A 20,074-nucleotide genomic window follows, 5' to 3' on the forward strand; every position below is an offset into this window, starting at 1 on the left:
GCGCGCGCAGCTGCATGACGTGTGATTGACGTGAAGCTGGAGGGTGCAGGGGACTTGACATGTACACTGACGGAAAGAGACAGAAGTCTGGCATGTCAGATCAACTTGTGCTTCTATCATATCTGGTATCTGATGTTTAGGAACTAAGTTATCTGGACGGAAAAGATCTCTGGGGCAGAAGCTATTCTATACTGACTGTGAGTGCGTGTATAAGCGCCTAAGTGTCTGCATGAGGAGCGTGGGGGCATGGGCCTTCCATGGTAGCATGGTAACAGGGCTATGAATTACTTGCACGGAGACAGTGAGGCCGGCCCTTTGCTCTGCAGCTGGGGGGATGTTTACTTAAAGTAGTAGGTAGGAATGCATTTTCGAGGAGCGGAACAGATAATTCGAAGGTTGAATTCAGTCTTGGAAGGCAGCAGGCTGAGCTAAGCGCGGTGAGCCGCGCAGGAAGTAAGGCAGAGGTCACGGGTACAGAGGCAGCCTGGGCTGAGGCTTTCAGAGTCAGAAGGCAGAAAAAAGGCTCGATGGCAGAATTCAGGGCCTACTTCGCCAGAGCTGAAAAACGTGTAAAGTATACCACAAAAAGACGTTGGCATAGCATATTTAGAAACTGAATATTCAACCCGTTCATGGCGGGTCTGAAAGAGGACATGTTAACGTTGGACGCAAATGTATTTGCGTCTTCATAGCTGGCACAGGAGGGAAGTTACATGCACTTTAAGCTGGTACATGGAGACGGTGGGGTACACGTTAGGGAACATAACTTGACCATAAAATTTATATTTCCTCACTCCTCCCCCGGTCCGTTTTCCGGTAAGCTTTATGTGTATGCTTACACATCCTTTACCTTTCCCACGTAGGAACCTCGCATTGGTTACAGTTTTTTTCTTAGCACTGCTTTGTTTTCATCACAGATACTGCCCAGACCACAGCGACACTCAGTACTTCACTGCCTGTCCCGACCAGCATACATTGGAAGGTACAGGCAAGGCATGACTATCTGATTCCACTGGTTTAGGTTCTTTACTTTTTCACTCTGTTCATTTGAGAGCACATCTTTTCCAATAATGCATGGATATTCTTTGGACTTTCGTCCACACTCTTCCTTTCAGTGCACAACTTGGGGTGCAAATCCTATTAGCTGCGCAGTAGTCTTACTGCATGTTGTTGTGTTTGAATTTTCAGTGGCGACATTGAACGTGAAGATTTCCAATTTCCAACTCATTCCCCTGACGAAGGGTTTTTCGTAACCCGAAATGCATTGGGACCTATGTACAAAGGATGTTATGATTTTGTAGTCGCAAAGAGATGACACAAATGTATTGTTTGTTTAATATTATTTTGACAATAGACAAAGACAGTCTATATTGTTTTTGTATATGTTAATAATGCTTCATGAAATGTGATTTGCATGATGTTACATCAGTAAAAAAAACAGGAGATGAAATGAATAACCGATTGCCTTAGAGCATTTCTTATGAATTATATATTATTTTTGAAAACTGTGATTTAGACATTTTGTCTTAGAGCTGTGCATTCCCTTCACTGTGGGTTCTCCCACAGTCGTCTTTGATGTCCTAACATGGGAAATTAGGGTCATTTTCCCACTGGGAATAGCACGCACCTTCCTTAAACACCCACAAAATATTCTACCTCCAATTTAGAAATTAACTAACTATTCATATACAGGTGTGCACCTGCACCCCCCGTACATTGATTCTATACCAGACCCACTCACTTGCAGGGTTGCACCCATTAAATAAATCTTCAACATGTCTTGGAAAGAGATAGCGGATATCACCACTAATCAAGCTACTACCAAAGCATATACAACAGAGGAAGCGGAGTCAATATACTCACTTATAAAAGAAGCACGTGATTTTGGTGTCTCCACAGGAAATATTTCACAACAACTGAAACAACTTGAATATTTATTGAAGAAAGAAATAAATCAGCGCCTCCACGCCACCACTCTGATTGAGTACCACAAAGTTAAAAGAATTCCAAGAGGCTTACGAATAGCTTTAAAACCTATGCTATTTAAATTCAACAAAGATTTCATGTCTCGCTGGTACGCCATATTGAACAAATGTTCACTTGACTTGATACTTCTTATTATAGAAGAAATCTCCACTATACTTATTGATTTGACACAAGACATCAACAGACTTAAGGATGACCTCTCACAAAAAATGGACACCGAAGATTGGGACAAAGTATTGGAGAACATTAATACTAATCTGGATAAACATGCAAAAGAGGTGCACGAACGCAAGACCAGGAAGTTCCGCAGGGACACCATAGACTATAAATTGGATGAGGTTTACTCATGGGCAGAGACTTATGCCCAAAAACGCTTCTTTAAAAAACCTAATACCAACTCTTCTGAGGAAAGTCTGGTACCTGACCAAGATCTCACATTTCAACGTCCTAAACCACCCTCTACTACACCTCAGACTATGACAACAGAAGGAGAACCATCTACATCTAGTAAACAACAATCTTTTTTAGAGGCTGGCCCACTGACCAAGGGACCCCCGGACAAAACAACACCACAATCAGAACCCGCACCAGAAGGGGACAAAACAAAAAAAGTTCCCGACACAGGAAGACCACAGAGAACAGTAAAGAAACCGAATCCTTAGTGATGAACATCTCCCACAGAACTTTGAATTCAGTGGAATTAAACACATTGAATAAAGGCATCTCTTTTGTGCCAACATATTCATCTAATGAATTAGAAACCGAGACAGCACTGTTCAAATTTATGCGCAAATTACGCTTGAGATGGTTCTTTTCAACCTTGCCCAACCTTGAAGATCAGAGTCAAGAATCAAGGAAATTCCGCCCGAAGAGTAAATTCATGGCTCCCATCATCCACAAATCACTTGATACCTTTGAACATTTGGTTAAGAAAGACCTTGAAAAGATCCAATATACCAAACCCTCTCACTCTAATCTGACTGAAAAAGAACAAAAAGCCTTGAGATCTCTACAAAAAGACAAGTCAATTATCTTTCAACCAGCAGACAAGGGCGGCGCCCTTGTAGTACTAGACACCTCATTCTACAACAAGAGTGTGGAAACACACCTATCTGATACAGACACTTACCTGGTACTGGATAAAGATCCTACTGAAGAACTACTTGTTCTATTGACTTCTGTAGTCACCAAAGCTGTAGAAGAAGGTACAATAGATACACCTACTGGTAAATTTCTCATAAATCAGACACCCAAAGTTCCACATATATACATGCTTCCGAAGATGCACAAGGATTCCTTGAGACCACCCTTCAGGCCCATAGTGGCGGGGTGCAACTCGATACATGACGCCATCGGGAATTTTGTGGACTACCATCTACAGCCATTAGTTCAAACCTGGGACACGTATATACGTGACACTACGGATTGTCTCACGAAGTTGCAAGCCATTGAACACAAAATCAACCAGGACACCTTACTGTGCACGATAGACGTTGTGGCCCTTTACACCTCTATAGCACACGATGAAGGACTAGAGGCAGTGGAATGGAGGTTGCTGACTTCATCCATACCACCTGAATTGCAAATCTTTCTTCTTGAACTGCTACACTTTTCGCTATACCACAGTTATTTTCTTTGGCAAAATCAATTTTATTTGCAGAAGACGGGAACATCCATGGGCTTTCCCGGAGCCCCTTCGTATGCAAACACCTACATGGCTCACTTTGAACACCAACACATGCTCACTAACCCTATATGGATCAACAATGCAGCATCCATCTTTCGATACATCGATGATATTCTTGTCATATGGAACGGTCCAAAATGTACACTTGGAGATTCTATTAAGACCTTAAATATGCACAATCCAAGGATTCAATTCACCTACAACATCCAGGAAACAAGATACACTTCTTGGACATTGAAATCCGGAAGACTGCCACAGGCTTAAGTACATCGGTTTATACAAAACCCACAGATGTAAACAGTGCACTGCACTTCACCAGCGCACATCCATTCTCTCTTAAGAATACACTTACCAATCTCCCAGTTTATGCGCATAAAAAGGATCACCTCTGATAACCAACAATGCATAGACAAGATTCAAGAACAAAAACACAAATATCAAATAAGAGGATACCCAGTACAAAAACTTGATCAAGCTGAGGCACAAGTGGAAAAGAAACTGAGGAAGGACTTATTACAAGCCTCCGTGAAAACAGTGTCGCGCAGAGAGGTATTTTTACTGAAACATTCCACACAAGCCCCTCTTATAAAAACCATTATCAAGAAAAGATGGGAGATTATCGAAAATGAACCGGATTTTTGTGGTATCTTTTCAGACCCTCCATTATTTGCTCACCAAAGAGCAAAGAATCTTCGGGAAATCTTGAAACCGCAAGAAGATAAACCCACAGGAGGTTTCAAGGGAATGACAAAATGTTACAACTGCGGCCAGTGCAGCAATGTAATCCAAGGAGACATTTTTATGCATCCACAAACGGGCACTAAAGTGAAACTTCACCACACATCCAATTGCAACACTGAAGAAGTGATATACGCAATCAAATGCCCATGTGGCCTTGTGTACGTAGGCAGAACCAGCAGAAAGATTAAGACACGCATTATAGAACACAAGAGCCGTATTCGGAACAAAAACACTACATCCCCACTGGCAACACACTGGGACAAGGCGGGACACACTATACCGCAAATACGGTTTACTATCTTAGAAAAAGTCAAAAGGTGTCAGGCACAGATATCAACATCACACTGGCTCGAAGGGAAACACATTGGATAAAAACATTGAGAACATTAGCCCCAAATGGGCTTAATGATCATTACGAGATGTTATGTTTTATATAACGCATTGTGTATAGTTCCACATTGTACAGGATTTGCACCCATTTCAGCTGTTTAACTACTTTCAGACTTCTCTGTTTGGGTACCTATTTTTTTTAATAATTGTCTTAATAATTTTCTTCACACACGTTTATTTTTTCAATTTCCTTATTTTTCATTATTATTTCCTGCTGATTGGTTTTGCTTTACGTTCAGTTTATTTCAGGACTCATATCCTCTTTTTTCTCACACTCGAGATTCATTTTTCTCTTCCGTTTTCATAATCGTTTTTCAACATTAGGGCCGTTTTCCGTAATACGCAGACCTCTTAACATTGCTCTTATAGAACCCACCCCTCTCGCGCACAGCATTCTGGACAATATTCAGTATCGTCGGTTTTCACGGAGCCATTAGACCAAGGACTCAGCACGTTTCGGGTAGGTCGACTCCACTCTTACTCAGACTTCGGTCTTATCAGCTATATCTGTTAATTACGGAGGACACTAACCTCGCGTCCGCCCTCTTTTACCCTTACAGCCACGGGTCTTGTATTTTTGACTGACTAAGGAACGTCTAACGTTTTCCCACTCTGGGTAGCCGCGGAACGATCCCTTACTGAATTCACTATACTCCTCCCCCGGTCCGTTTTCTGGTAATGTGTATACTTACACATCCTTTACCTTTCCCACTTAGGAGCCTCGCATTGGTTACAGTTTTTTTTTGTTTTGTTTTTTTCTTAGCACTGCTTTGTTTTCATCACAGATACTGCCCAGACCACAGCGACACTCAGTACTTCACTGCCTGTCCCGACCAGCATACATTGGAAGGTACAGGCAAGGCATGACTATCTGATTCCACTGGTTTAGGTTCTTTACTTTTTCACTCTGTTCATTTGAGAGCACATCTTTTCCAATAATGCATGGATATACTTTGGACTTTCGTCCACACTCTTCCTTTCAGTGCACAACTTGGGGTGCAAATCCTATTAGCTGCGCAGTAGTCTTACTGCATGTTGTTGTGTTTGAATTTTCAGTGGCGACATTGAACGTGAAGATTTCCAATTTCCAACTCATTCCCCTGACGAAGGGTTTTTCGTAACCCGAAATGCATTGGGACCTATGTACAAAGGATGTTATGATTTTGTAGTCGCAAAGAGATGACACAAATGTATTGTTTGTTTAATATTATTTTGACAATAGACAAGGACAGTCTATATTGTTTTTGTATATGTTAATAATGCTTCATGAAATGTGATTTGCATGATGTTACATCAGTAAAAAAAACAGGAGATGAAATGAATAACCGATTGCCTTAGAGCATTTCTTATGAATTATATACTATTTTTGAAAACTGTGATTTAGACATTTTGTCTTAGAGCTGTGCATTCCCTTCACTGTGGGTTCTCCCACAGTCGTCTTTGATGTCCTAACATGGGAAATTAGGGTCATTTTCCCACTGGGAATAGCACGCACCTTCCTTAAACACCCACAAAATATTCTACCTCCAATTTAGAAATTAACTAACTATTCATATACAGGTGTGCACCTGCACCCCCCCCTACATTGATTCTATACCAGACCCACTCACTTGCAGGGTTGCACCCATTAAATAAATCTTCAACATGTCTTGGAAAGAGATAGCGGATATCACCACTAATCAAGCTACTACCAAAGCATATACAACAGAGGAAGCGGAGTCAATATACTCACTTATAAAAGAAGCACGTGATTTTGGTGCCTCCACAGGAAATATTTCACAACAACTGAAACAACTTGAATATTTATTGAAGAAAGAAATAAATCAGCGCCTCCACGCCACCACTCTGATTGAGTACCACAAAGTTAAAAGAATTCCAAGAGGCTTACGAATAGCTTTAAACCCTATGCTATTTAAATTCAACAAAGATTTCATGTCTCGCTGGTACGCCATATTGAACAAATGTTCACTTGACTTGATACTTCTTATTATAGAAGAAATCTCCACTATACTTATTGATTTGACACAAGACATCAACAGACTTAAGGATGACCTCTCACAAAAAAAGGACACCGAAGATTGGGACAAAGTATTGGAGAACATTAATACTAATCTGGATAAACATGCAAAAGAGGTGCACCAACGCAAGACCAGGAAGTTCCGGAGGGACACCATAGACTATAAATTGGATGAGGTTTACTCATGGGCAGAGACTTATGCCCAAAAACGCTTCTTTAAAAAAACCTAATACCAACTCTTCTGAGGAAAGTCTGGTACCTGACCAAGATCTCACATTTCAACGTCCTAAACCACCCTCTACTACACCTCAGACTATGACAACAGAAGGAGAACCATCTACATCTAGTAAACAACAATCTTTTTTAGAGGCTGGCCCACTGACCAAGGGACCCCCGGACAAAACAACACCACAATCAGAACCCGCACCAGAAGGGGACAAAACAAAAAAAGCTCCCGACACAGGAAGACCACAGAGAACAGTAAAGAAACCGAATCCTTAGTGATGAACATCTCCCACAGAACTTTGAATTCAGTGGAATTAAACACATTGAATAAAGGCATCTCTTTTGTGCCAACATATTCATCTAATGAATTAGAAACCGAGACAGCACTGTTCAAATTTATGCGCAAATTACGCTTGAGATGGTTCTTTTCAACCTTGCCCAACCTTGAAGATCAGAGTCAAGAATCAAGGAAATTCCGCCCGAAGAGTAAATTCATGGCTCCCATCATCCACAAATCACTTGATACCTTTGAACATTTGGTTAAGAAAGACCTTGAAAAGATCCAATATACCAAACCCTCTCACTCTAATCTGACTGAAAAAGAACAAAAAACCTTGAGATCTCTACAAAAAGACAAGTCAATTATCTTTCAACCAGCAGACAAGGGCGGCGCCCTTGTAGTACTAGACACCTCATTCTACAACAAGAGTGTGGAAACACACCTATCTGATACAGACACTTACCTGGTACTGGATAAAGATCCTACTGAAGAACTACTTGTTCTATTGACTTCTGTAGTCACCAAAGCTGTAGAAGAAGGTACAATAGATACACCTACTGGTAAATTTCTCATAAATCAGACACCCAAAGTTCCACATATATACATGCTTCCGAAGATGCACAAGGATTCCTTGAGACCACCCTTCAGGCCCATAGTGGCGGGGTGCAACTCGATACATGACGCCATCGGGTATTTTGTGGACTACCATCTACAGCCATTAGTTCAAACCTGGGACACGTATATACGTGACACTACGGATCGTCTCACGAAGTTGCAAGCCATTGAACACAAAATCAACCAGGACACCTTACTGTGCACGATAGACGTTGTGGCCCTTTACACCTCTATAGCACACGATGAAGGACTAGAGGCAGTGGAATGGAGGTTGCTGACTTCATCCATACCACCTGAATTGTCAATCTTTCTTCTTGAACTGCTACACTTTTCGCTATACCACAGTTATTTTCTTTGGCAAAATCAATTTTATTTGCAGAAGACGGGAACATCCATGGGCTTTCCCGGAGCCCCTTCGTATGCAAACACCTACATGGCTCACTTTGAACACCAACACATGCTCACTAACCCTATATGGATCAACAATGCAGCATCTATCTTTCGATACATCGATGATATTCTTGTCATATGGAACGGTCCAAAATGTACACTTGAAGATTCTATTAAGACCTTAAATATGCACAATCCAAGGATTCAATTCACCTACAACATCCAAGAAAACAAGATACACTTCTTGGACATTGCAATCCGGAAGACTGCCACAGGCTTAAGTACATCGGTTTATACTAAACCCACAGATGTAAACAGTGCACTGCACTTCACCAGCGCATATCCATTCTCTCTTAAGAATACACTTACCAATCTCCCAGTTTATGCGCATAAAAAGGATCACCTCTGATAACCAACAATGCATAGACAAGATTCAAGAACAAAAACGCAAATATCAAATAAGAGGATACCCAGTAGAAATACTTGATCAAGCTGAGGCACAAGTGGAAAAGAAACTGAGGAAGGACTTATTACAAGCCTCCGTGAAAACAGTGTCGCGCAGAGAGGTATTTGTACTGAAACATTCCACACAAGCCCCTCTTATAATGTTATGTTATGTTATGTTAAAATAGACTTATATAGCGCACAGCTACTCTAAAAGAGTGTCCCGGCGCTTTCCACAGGCGGCTCCGTGTGTAATAACATAACAAGAAAAAACTAATAGAGAAAGGAGAGAAAGAACCCAGCAAAGAAAACAATTAAGCATTAAAAAGCCAAGTCTTCAGGCTCTTCCTGAATTGAAGCAGATTAGAGGTACTGCGTAGCGCCAGTGGCAGAGAGTTCCACAACTGGGGAGCCTTAAAGCTGAAAGAACGGCCCCCAGTCCGCGCCTTCCGCACACGTGGCACCACGGCAGTAAAAAGAGATTCGGACCGCAGTGAGCGGGCAGGACGATAGAAGGCCAATCTACGCCGTAGATACCCAGCCCCTGAGCCAAACAGGGCTTTGTGCATCAACGTAAGGGATTTGAACATAATCCGCTTACGGATAAGTAGCCAATGCAGCTTCTGCAACAGCCCAGAGGCTCGTGACCGCCTATGCAGGCCAAAGATGGCACGGGCAGCAGAGTTTTGTGCCACCTGAAGGCGTTGGACCAGATAGTCCGGGAAGCCAAGAAAGAGGGCATTGGCATAGTCGAGCCGGGACCCGATAAGCGCCTGCACTGTAATCCGTCTATGCTCCGCAGAAAGCAGTGGAAGAAACTTGCGGAGCATCTTCAGAATACCAAAGCAGGTTCCGGCCAGACCCATGATGTGCGCTCTCAATGATAACTTATTATCCAGTTTGACGCCAAGATTTTTAGCCACCGCGGATGATTGAGCAGGAGGGCTCATTTCAGATGGCCACCATTGCCGCCACTCAGGGTCGGTGACACAGCCGAAGAATAGGACCTCCGACTTACTGGAGTTGGCCTTCAAGTTGTTATGCTGGAACCAGTCGAATACCCTGCCCAAACAACCCCGGATACTCTCTCCATCAAATGGTTGGTCTTTACCACAGGTGAAGAGGAGTTGCGTGTCGTCGGCGTAGGACACGATCTGGGCCCCGTAAGCCTCCACCGCCGCCGCCAGGGGGGACATGAAGATGTTGAACAGTGATGGGATAAAAACCATTATCAAGAAAAGATGGGAGATTATCGAAAATGAACCGGATTTTCGTGGTATCTTTTCAGACCCTCCATTATTTGCTCACCAAAGAGCAAAGAATCTTCGGGAAATCTTGAAACCGCAAGAAGATAAACCCACAGGAGGTTTCAAGGGAATGACAAAATGTTACAACTGCGGCCAGTGCAGCAATGTAATCCAAGGAGACATTTTTATGCATCCACAAACGGGCACTAAAGTGAAACTTCACCACACATCCAATTGCAACACTGAAGAAGTGATATACGCAATCAAATGCCCATGTGGCCTTGTGTACGTAGGCAGAACCAGCAGAAAGATTAAGACACGCATTATAGAACACAAGAGCCGTATTCGGAACAAAAACACTACATCCCCACTGGCAACACACTGGGACAAGGCGGGACACACTATACCGCAAATACGGTTTACTATCTTAGAAAAAGTCAAAAAGGTGTCAGGCACAGATATCAACATCACACTGGCTCGAAGGGAAACACATTGGATAAAAACATTGAGAACATTAGCCCCAAATGGGCTTAATGATCATTACGAGATGTTATGTTTTATATAACGCATTGTGTATAGTTCCACATTGTACAGGATTTGCACCCATTTCAGCTGTTTAACTACTTTCAGACTTCTCTGTTTGGGTACCTATTTTTTTTAATAATTGTCTTAATAATTTTCTTCACACACGTTTATTTTTTCAATTTCCTTATTTTTCATTATTATTTCCTGCTGATTGGTTTTGCTTTACGTTCAGTTTATTTCAGGACTCATATCCTCTTTTTTCTCACACTCGAGATTAATTTTTCTCTTCCGTTTTCATCATCGTTTTTCAACATTAGGGCCGTTTTCCGTAATACGCAGACCTCTTAACATTGCTCTTATAGAACCCACCCCTCTCGCGCACAGCATTCTGGACAATATTCAGTATCGTCGGTTTTCACGGAGCCATTAGACCGAGGACTCAGCACGTTTCGGGTAGGTCGACTCCACTCTTACTCAGACTTCGGTCTTTAGCTATATCTGTTAATTACGGAGGACACTAACCTCGCGTCCGCCCTCTTTTACCCTTACAGCCACGGGTCTTGTATTTTTGACTGACTAAGGAACGTCTAACGTTTTCCCACTCTGGGTAGCCGCGGAACGATCCCTTACTGAATTCACTATACTCCTCCCCCGGTCCGTTTTCCGGTAAGCTTTATGTGTATACTTACACATCCTTTACCTTTCCCACGTAGGAACCTCGCATTGGTTACAGTTTTTTTCTTAGCACTGCTTTGTTTTCATCACAGATACTGCCCAGACCACAGCGACACTCAGTACTTCACTGCCTGTCCCGACCAGCATACATTGGAAGGTACAGGCAAGGCATGACTATCTGATTCCACTGGTTTAGGTTCTTTACTTTTTCACTCTGTTCATTTGAGAGCACATCTTTTCCAATAATGCATGGATATACTTTGGACTTTCGTCCACACTCTTCCTTTCAGTGCACAACTTGGGGTGCAAATCCTATTAGCTGCGCAGTAGTCTTACTGCATGTTGTTGTGTTTGAATTTTCAGTGGCGACATTGAACGTGAAGATTTCCAATTTCCAACTCATTCCCCTGACGAAGGGTTTTTCGTAACCCGAAATGCATTGGGACCTATGTACAAAGGATGTTATGATTTTGTAGTCGCAAAGAGATGACACAAATGTATTGTTTGTTTAATATTATTTTGACAATAGACAAGGACAGTCTATATTGTTTTTGTATATGTTAATAATGCTTCATGAAATGTGATTTGCATGATGTTACATCAGTAAAAAAAACAGGAGATGAAATGAATAACCGATTGCCTTAGAGCATTTCTTATGAATTATATACTATTTTTGAAAACTGTGATTTAGACATTTTGTCTTAGAGCTGTGCATTCCCTTCACTGTGGGTTCTCCCACAGTCTTCTTTGATGTCCTAACATGGGAAATTAGGGTCATTTTCCCACTGGGAATAGCACGCACCTTCCTTAAACTCCCACAAAATATTCTACCTCCAATTTAGAAATTAACTAACTATTCATATACAGGTGTGCACCTGCACCCCCCCTACATTGATTCTTCAAGAGAAGGAGACATGCTGGAGAAATCACTTTCATTTACACCTCTCCCACAGCCCGATGGGGGATTAAGGAGGAATTCCCAGATGCAAGGGGAGTGGACCGAGGTAGTTGAAGCCATCCATTAGGCTGGTTTAGTTAGTTCTGCTCCCTCTGCTGGAAAATCAGTCATGATGAATTTTGGAGAAATTCTGCTCTCTTTGCCATACAAGTTGCACAATATGGATAGGCCCTGGTGGCCCGCTAAACCATATACTAAAATAGTGGTATAAGGACCACGTCACGAACAATGAAAAGGCCTAGGGCCTTGGGAATCACTGGGGCTACACTGGACTAACAGTAGTTAGCGAGCAGGAGGCCCACGGGATGTGGGTGCAGTGTCTAAATGCACACGCGTGCACACATAGAGGTCAATGGGTGCGTAAAGTTAGAAAGTTAAAGATTTAGAAGTCTTCCGACTGGACTGGAAGCTAACCACTTGAAACTAGGACACTAGGAGAGTTAATCTTCACAGGATCACCGCAGTACTCACGTTACCTCACCCACAGGAAGCGGGTCCATAGGTCCCAAAGTGTGTCGGGTTTCGTCGTGGAGTTCTATGGAGTCTTGGAGAAAAGATGCTGCAGGCGACCAAGAGAGAAGAGTCCGGTTGGATCCAAGGGTGGATCGAGGATGAAGAGTACCTGAAAGCAGAGGGGACACAGTCTGGGTCACTAGCCAGTGACCAGGATGGAACCAGGAAGGAAACAGGCGATGTCGGGGAGCAATCAGGTGATGTCGCGAAGCTTGTCTCTGCTGCCACGTGGATCAGGAGGTGTCGACGACAACCAGGAGCTGGGCAAGGACTGTCCCACAAAGGCTCTCGCTGTCGGCCGTGTCAGCTTCCAGATTGGAGACAACAAGCCTTGGCAAAAGCAACCCACACAGGATTCAAAGAGGGCTTGTTACTCAGGCCAGCAAGGACTGAGGGGCTTCTCCTTCGCAGGGAAGCAAGGGCCATTCTGGAGCAACCAGACCAGTGGTGTAGATTTCGGGTTTTGTTGTCACAGAGGCCACTAGCCAATGGGCAAATGACCGGACAGACATGCAGGAAAATGCAAAAGGGCCCCACGCAGCACTCGGTGAGTGTGGAGAGGTGATCTTTGGTGCAGTGGATGCTCGGGGCTGGGGCTTCTCAATCTCCAATGCACAACTTCGAGGGTACCTCAGAAGCTGCACGGAAAGCGTCTCACTGGCTTTCCAAGATGGCCGGTCCCACGTCTCTCGTCGCCTCCACAGGTCTCAGCTTTGCTGTGGCTGTGGATCGGGCTGTTGGATGTCTGGAAGTCCGGGTCTTGTCAGGCTCTGTGTTCGGGCTCCGGCGGGAGCAATGACAAAGCAAACTGTTGAGCGCCTGGTGGTGCCTGCTTGCACAGGGTGTTCACTCCTTGACCACAAGGGAGATTCTTCAGTCTTCTACATCGAGTAGGATGTCTAAGGTCCAGTGTTTCATATCAGAGTTTCAGTCAGGATAAATCTAAAGTCTTGGGACTCAGCTCCTACCAATATACCAAATCTAGGGGCTGGATTACCTGCTAGGTCCCTCCTATGGGTGGGACCCAGGAAGGGGTTGGTTACACCCCTTTCCCTTTGTCCAGTTTCACGCCAGAGCTGGGGCTGGAGTGCTCCAGCACCGGTTTGAACTGGACTATGCATGGGACACCTTGTGTGCCCCAGGCAGTGTCTCATTTCATTCAGCCCTCCCTTCCCCAATACACTATAGCCTGTCTGGGGTGGTGCTAGCACCTCCCTGTGACAGGAAACATTTTGTCCAAGCCTCCCTCGCTGGAAGGAATCCCAGCAGCAGGAGGTCAGACTTGTCTCTGTGGCAGCAGCATCCATTTTGTGATGCTGAGGCTCTGGTTAACTTTAACCGGGATCAATGGAAGTAACATGTCTTCTCCCTCTAGAAGGGTGGAATGCTACCCCCGTGGCCAGAATTGGCGAGGGGGTAGTATTCCAAAGCGTATGACACCTTACACGACATGTTTTGATAAAGCCAATCCAAAGATAGCATTTAACCGCGAGGTTCATAATGCACTTAAGATTGATTTGATTTGATTTGATTTAACTATTTGTAGAGCGCGCGGATGCCCAAGGGCGTCTTGGCGCTGTGATATACCTCTGACTCTTGAAGATGTTGATTAGGGATATGCTGAGAAAAGCCACGTTTTAACTTCCTTTCTGAATGATTTCAATGATGGGCTGTTTTTTATATCTAGCGGTAGGTGGTTCCAGATTCTTGCCGTGTGTACCAGGAAACTTCTTCCGCCCCAGTTCGATCTCTTGAATCTTGGTACCCCGATTATTTTCTTTTGGCTGGATCTAAGAGGTCTATTTGGCTCATATAGTTTTAAATGGGTTTTTAGAAATTGTGATCCAGTTCCATTGATTGCTTTATATGCTAAGCACAATGACTTGAAATGTATCCTCTTTTCAATTGGTAGCCAGTGTAGATTTCTAAGGTTATGACTGATTCTTTCAAATTTTGGTATCCCTAGTATCAGCCTGGCTGCTGCATTCTGCAGGCGTTGGAGTTTGAGTAGGATTTTCTTCCTGGCTCCAGCATATAGGCCGTTCCCGTAGTCCAGTCTGGACAAGGCTAATGCTGTCACCACTGTCTTGCGTGAGTCATGTGGTAGGTAGGGTAGGATTTTCTTAATCATTTTTAGGATGTACCACAGTGATGATGCCAGTTTATTCACTTGGGCATCAAAGGAAAGATTAGTATCTAAAGTGATTCCCAGATTTTTCACCTTTTCTGTTGGTTCGGGACATCCTCCTAGTTCTTTTGGCCACCATGAATGGGACCATATTTTTGTGTCACCTCCTAGTATCATGACCTCACTTTTGTCCCCGTTTAGTTTTAGACAATTTGTTCTCATCCATTGGCTGATTTGTACCATGCAGATTTGAAATTTTTCTGCTGTGTTCTCTACGTCTTTATTTATTGAGACCACAATTTGGGTATCGTCAGCGTAGGATATTGGGGGTGAAGTCACAGTTCCTTATTATTTGTGCAAGGGGAGTTACATACAGATTAAAAAGAGTGGGGCTCATCGAGGAGCCCTGCGGGACTCCACATGGTAGGTTGAATTGATTGGATTTTGCCTCTCCCGATTCTATTGAGAAGGTTCTATTCTCTAAATAGGAGGGGATGAGTGCACAAGCTGATTCATGTAGTTGTGCTGTTTTCAGGCGTGTTATGAGGATCTCATGGCTGACTGTATCGAAGGCTGCCAATAGATCAAGTAGTATCAAGGCGGCCTTCGATCCGTTGTCCAGTACTTGCCTGAGTTCCTCCACCGCTGTAATAAGGGCAGTTTCTGTTCCGTGCCCTTCACGGAAGCCGAACTGCGAGTGGTCCAACCAGTTGCCGTCCAGTAAGTATCGGGATAATTGTTTATTTAATAGTTTCTCTAAAACTTTGGCGGCAAAAGGGATCCTGGCTATTGGTCTATAGTTGTTCGGGCTTTCGCAGTCCAAGTTAGGCTTTTTTAGAAGTGGCCTGATCGATATCATTTTCCAATCATCGGGGAAGATATTGGTTTTAATGATTTGGGAAAAAAGTTTTTCTAGTACTATACTCAGTTGTTCGGAGCAAATATGCATTATTTTGGATGGACAGGGGTCCATTGGGCTACCTGAGTTAATGGTGTGGATCTCTTTTTGGATCTGTTCCGCTGTCGGGGGAGTGAATAGGAACAAGGTGGTTGGATCTGGGTGCTTAATCACTGGTGTTGTTGTCTGTAAGTTGTCCCTTTTGGATGTTTCTGTGCTATGGTTTTTAAAGGAGTCATATACTAATGATACTTTGCAGACAAAAAATTCTCCTAGCACGTTGCAGAAGTCTGAAGATAGTGCTTCTGAGTTGTTATTCTCAAATTTTGATAGTTTTTTAACAGTGTCATATAGGGTTTTACTTGAATTTTTAGATTCATTGATTTTATGGATAAAGTATTTACTTTTTTCTGTTATAATTAATTTTTTATAACATGCTAAGGTAGCTTTGTATTCTTGTTTGAGATGGATGTCATAATTAGTTCTCCACTTTTTTTCCGCTCTTCTACACGTCTGTTTCTGGATTTTTAGTGCTTCCGAGAACCATGGCTGTAAGAGTATATGGTATGGCAATATCCTAGAACAGCTATAAGGACATGGTTCCGAAAGCTGCAGACAGGCTCAGCTCATGCTAGAGCACCATATCACATGAAAACAAAGCACTCTGCCTTCAGGATTGTTAAGGCCTGCCATAGGAGTGACTTATAGGTGTATATGTGTCTATATATAAGGTTAGACATAGGAATACTATATCTAAGCAAGGGGTGATTACATGACCTTGCCCCAGCTGAGTGATCAGCCAGTTGTGTCAGTTTGGATGGCCAGCCAGGGGTGGCAAAAGATATGCTGCAGCCCCTGGTAGGCCTTGGGTGCACCTATGCCCTGGGTACCTATAGTACACTGTACAGGCACTGATAAGAGTGGCCCAAATCCCAATTGGTGATGTACCTAAGGTACATGGTGTGAATTTAGAGAGAGAACAGCAGGGCTGTGGGTCTGATTAGCAGGCCCACAGTCACATTAGGTCGAAAACCAGTCAAGCAAAAAGCAAAAAAATGGGGTGACCATAGGAAAGCAGACCCTACTCTCCTACAGACCCTGCAAGAAAAAACTCTGCAAAAATGTCTAATTCCGAACTTAGAAAAGGTGACCTCCATCTTCTCTGCCTTCGTTCCCCAGTCCTCCCATTCGAAAACATCTCCGGGGATGCTTCCACCTCCGACTCCCCCTCTTTTCTTGAATTTCGTCAGGCCCCCCTCGAACAAATTTCTCATTTAATCTCTACTATCAAATCAGGCTCACCTCTGGATCCCTGTCCACCGTCCATTCTCAACCTCATTCCAGAGCTTATCACGCCAGGCATAGCGAATATTTGTAACACCATGTTTCACACTGGCTTCTACCCTTCCGTTTGGAAGAAGGCTATCATTAGACCACTCTTAAAAAAAAACTCTCTCGACCCCGCAACTCCATCCAGCTACAGACCCATTGCATGTCTTCCTTTCCCGACCAAGATTTTTGAAAGCTAATGAACAGACAATTATCCAAATTCATTGACACTAACCACTTGCTCGATGACACTCAATTCGGTTTCAGGCAAGGACACGGAACCGAGACTGCCCTTATAAAAGCTACTGATGAGATTAGGATGACCTTGGACAAAGGCGGGGCGGCAGTCCTGATACTACTAGATTTGTCCGCGGCCTTCGACACGGTCGATCATACCACCTTGAGCGACCGTGTCTCAGCTATGGGCATCAGACATAAGGCTAAAGATCTCCTCGCCTCCTTCCTGGCCAATCGCTCCCAAGCCGTAAAATGAGGTCCTTTTTTCTCACCCATCTTTTCCCTCCCTGGTGGAGTGCCGCAGGGCTCCTCGCTAAGTCCGACCTTATTCAACATCTATGTGTCGGACTTGGTGAGGGTAATCAAGTCACATGGCATCAGTCTTACAACCTTCGCAGATGACACCCAGATGGTCCTGTCAGTTCATCACAATGGAGACACAGTTGCAGCCAGTTTTCGAGGGGGAATGCTGGCCATTAACACCTGGATGTCATCCAACTGTCTAAAGCTAAACTCTGGAAAAACTGAGATCATGACATTTGGGAAGTTAGAACCAAGTTGGTCCCCTCAGTGGTGGCCAAGCGATATGGGCCCTCCACCCCAACCCGTAACCAAAGTCAGAAATCTTGGTGTCGTGTTTGACGACAGACTGCTCTTTACTCACCACGTCAACACGGTGGTATCCACCTCCTTCTTTACACTAAGAAAAATCAAGAAACTCCTACCCTACCTTCCATCCTCAGCAGGGAAAACCTTGATCACCTCCCTCATCTTCTCTAGAACCGACTATTGCAATGCCCTCCTCCTCAACGCACAGGAAAAGGTTCTAAATAAGCTCCAGCTGGGGAAAACGCCTCAGAAAGTGTGCTCCTGGGTATCCCCAAATTCAGTTCCATCTCCCCATTCATCCGCCACCTCCACTGGCTGCCTGTTAGGAGTAGCACTAAATTCAAGGCACTATGTATCACCTACGAGGCCATTAAGAACTCTGGCCCTCAGTTCCTCAAGCATGCCTTCTGTCCACTAGCATGATCTAGAACACTCGGCTCTGCATCAGCACACCTCCTTAACTTCCCACGAACAAAAAAGCCTACTGGGGCGACAGATGTTTTGTTGTTTCCACAGCCAAACTGTGGAACGCCCTCCCCCTCAGCATCAAAACCAGCCCTACCCTCCTCAGTTTCAGGAAGCAATTAAAAACCTGGCTGTTCACACACTAGCTGCACTCCCTTTGTTTAGTATCATATCCTTTGAGCACCGAGACACCCCTGGGTAATTGCGCGCTATACAAATTGCCAAAACATAAACAAAGATAAACCCGGGCCAACCATGAAAGCCAAGCCACCCACCATCAACTGTGTGCCAGCCTGCATCCCTAGCTCGTACCGCTGGAAAGCTCCGGAGGTTGGACTTCCATAGGTTTGACTGGGAGTTTGTTTCAAGGCAAGCCGGCGAACCCTCACCAAATCAGGGTTGGCTGAGAGCTTCGATGGACCCCATGAAGAAAATCTCCAGAAAAGTTTCTAAGTCAGAAGGTAAAAACTTTGACCGAGACCTACAGCAAGGAGTAGCCATGCAGGGCTTCATCGTGGTCGGCCTGAAACTTTTACTTTGAGCAGGTCCAGGGTGACCATATGTACCAAAAGGGGATACACGTTCTATGTGCTATATCGTGCTAAATTAAAAAAAAGTCATATTCCCAGTTCCCTACATTGGATTTTTTTCATTTTAAAGAGAAAAATATTTTGTCTTTTTATAAATTGGTGGTGGATTTTTATTGTGTGTTGTGTCTTAATTATTTACTGACTAGAAAAAATGGTTAGGGGTTCTGCCCACCTCACCCTCCCGTACCTGAGCAGGAGACATCCAAGGATGAAAAAGTAGAAACAAATGGTACTGAAGGGATCAATCCACTTTTAATTATCGAACAAGAAACAATTAATTGTCTTGTGGTTTGCAAACTATACATAGGGTAAGTATATATTAATTCATATACACATATATGAGCGAACAGCCAGAGAGGCACAATATTATTTACTGAATTGATGTTTTTAAATGCCTTACATACCGGCTCACAGCCAAGCTACCAAGGGTTGAGCATGAGAATACTTTCTAACATCCAGACCAAGCACTCTTAAACAATACTGTCTACAAGTATGGATGACATGTGACTCCTACACCCTGTAGTTTTATTTAACATTTCCTATACACAGATTTACACACCTATGATTGACTGCCTCTGTGTAGTGTGAATGATGTAAAGTGCTGACACCCTGCACTGGTATATAAATAATTAAATGCAACTGAGAGAGTGTTTATGGAGACTTGAGCAGCACTGTTAAAGGGTGGTAGTGAGGGAATCCGTGGCGGAGCTGGGTTGTTGAATACCAAGGCTGTCTATCTGATTTCATCTCCTGCCTCCTTTATCCACCAACATACTCTCCCTCCACATAATCTCACTCTTCCAGGTTCTTTCTCATCTTTGCTTCCTCCTTTTTCTCCGTTTTCCTTATTTCCCTTCCTCCTTCTGCCAACAACTCTTGATGCCTGTCTCTTGTTCGGTTTTACATTCTGATGGTTTAAATAATGTACACGTCTCGTACAAAGAATACAGTTACGCCTCACCTGCAGACACCAACTTAAATTAAGCATCATTAGCTTGCACCCCAAAAAGGAAATGCCAGAGTGGCTATTCTGGCCCTTTCTGCATTGTATATCCTTCCTGAAGAGCAGATACACCTTTTTCTCTACTGTCTGCAAGAAACAAGGATCCCAGCCATCTCCCTTCT

This window comes from Lissotriton vulgaris, chromosome 1_1 (genome assembly GCF_964263255.1).
Source record: "Lissotriton vulgaris chromosome 1_1, aLisVul1.2, whole genome shotgun sequence".
NCBI classification, from domain to species: domain Eukaryota; kingdom Metazoa; phylum Chordata; class Amphibia; order Caudata; family Salamandridae; genus Lissotriton; species Lissotriton vulgaris.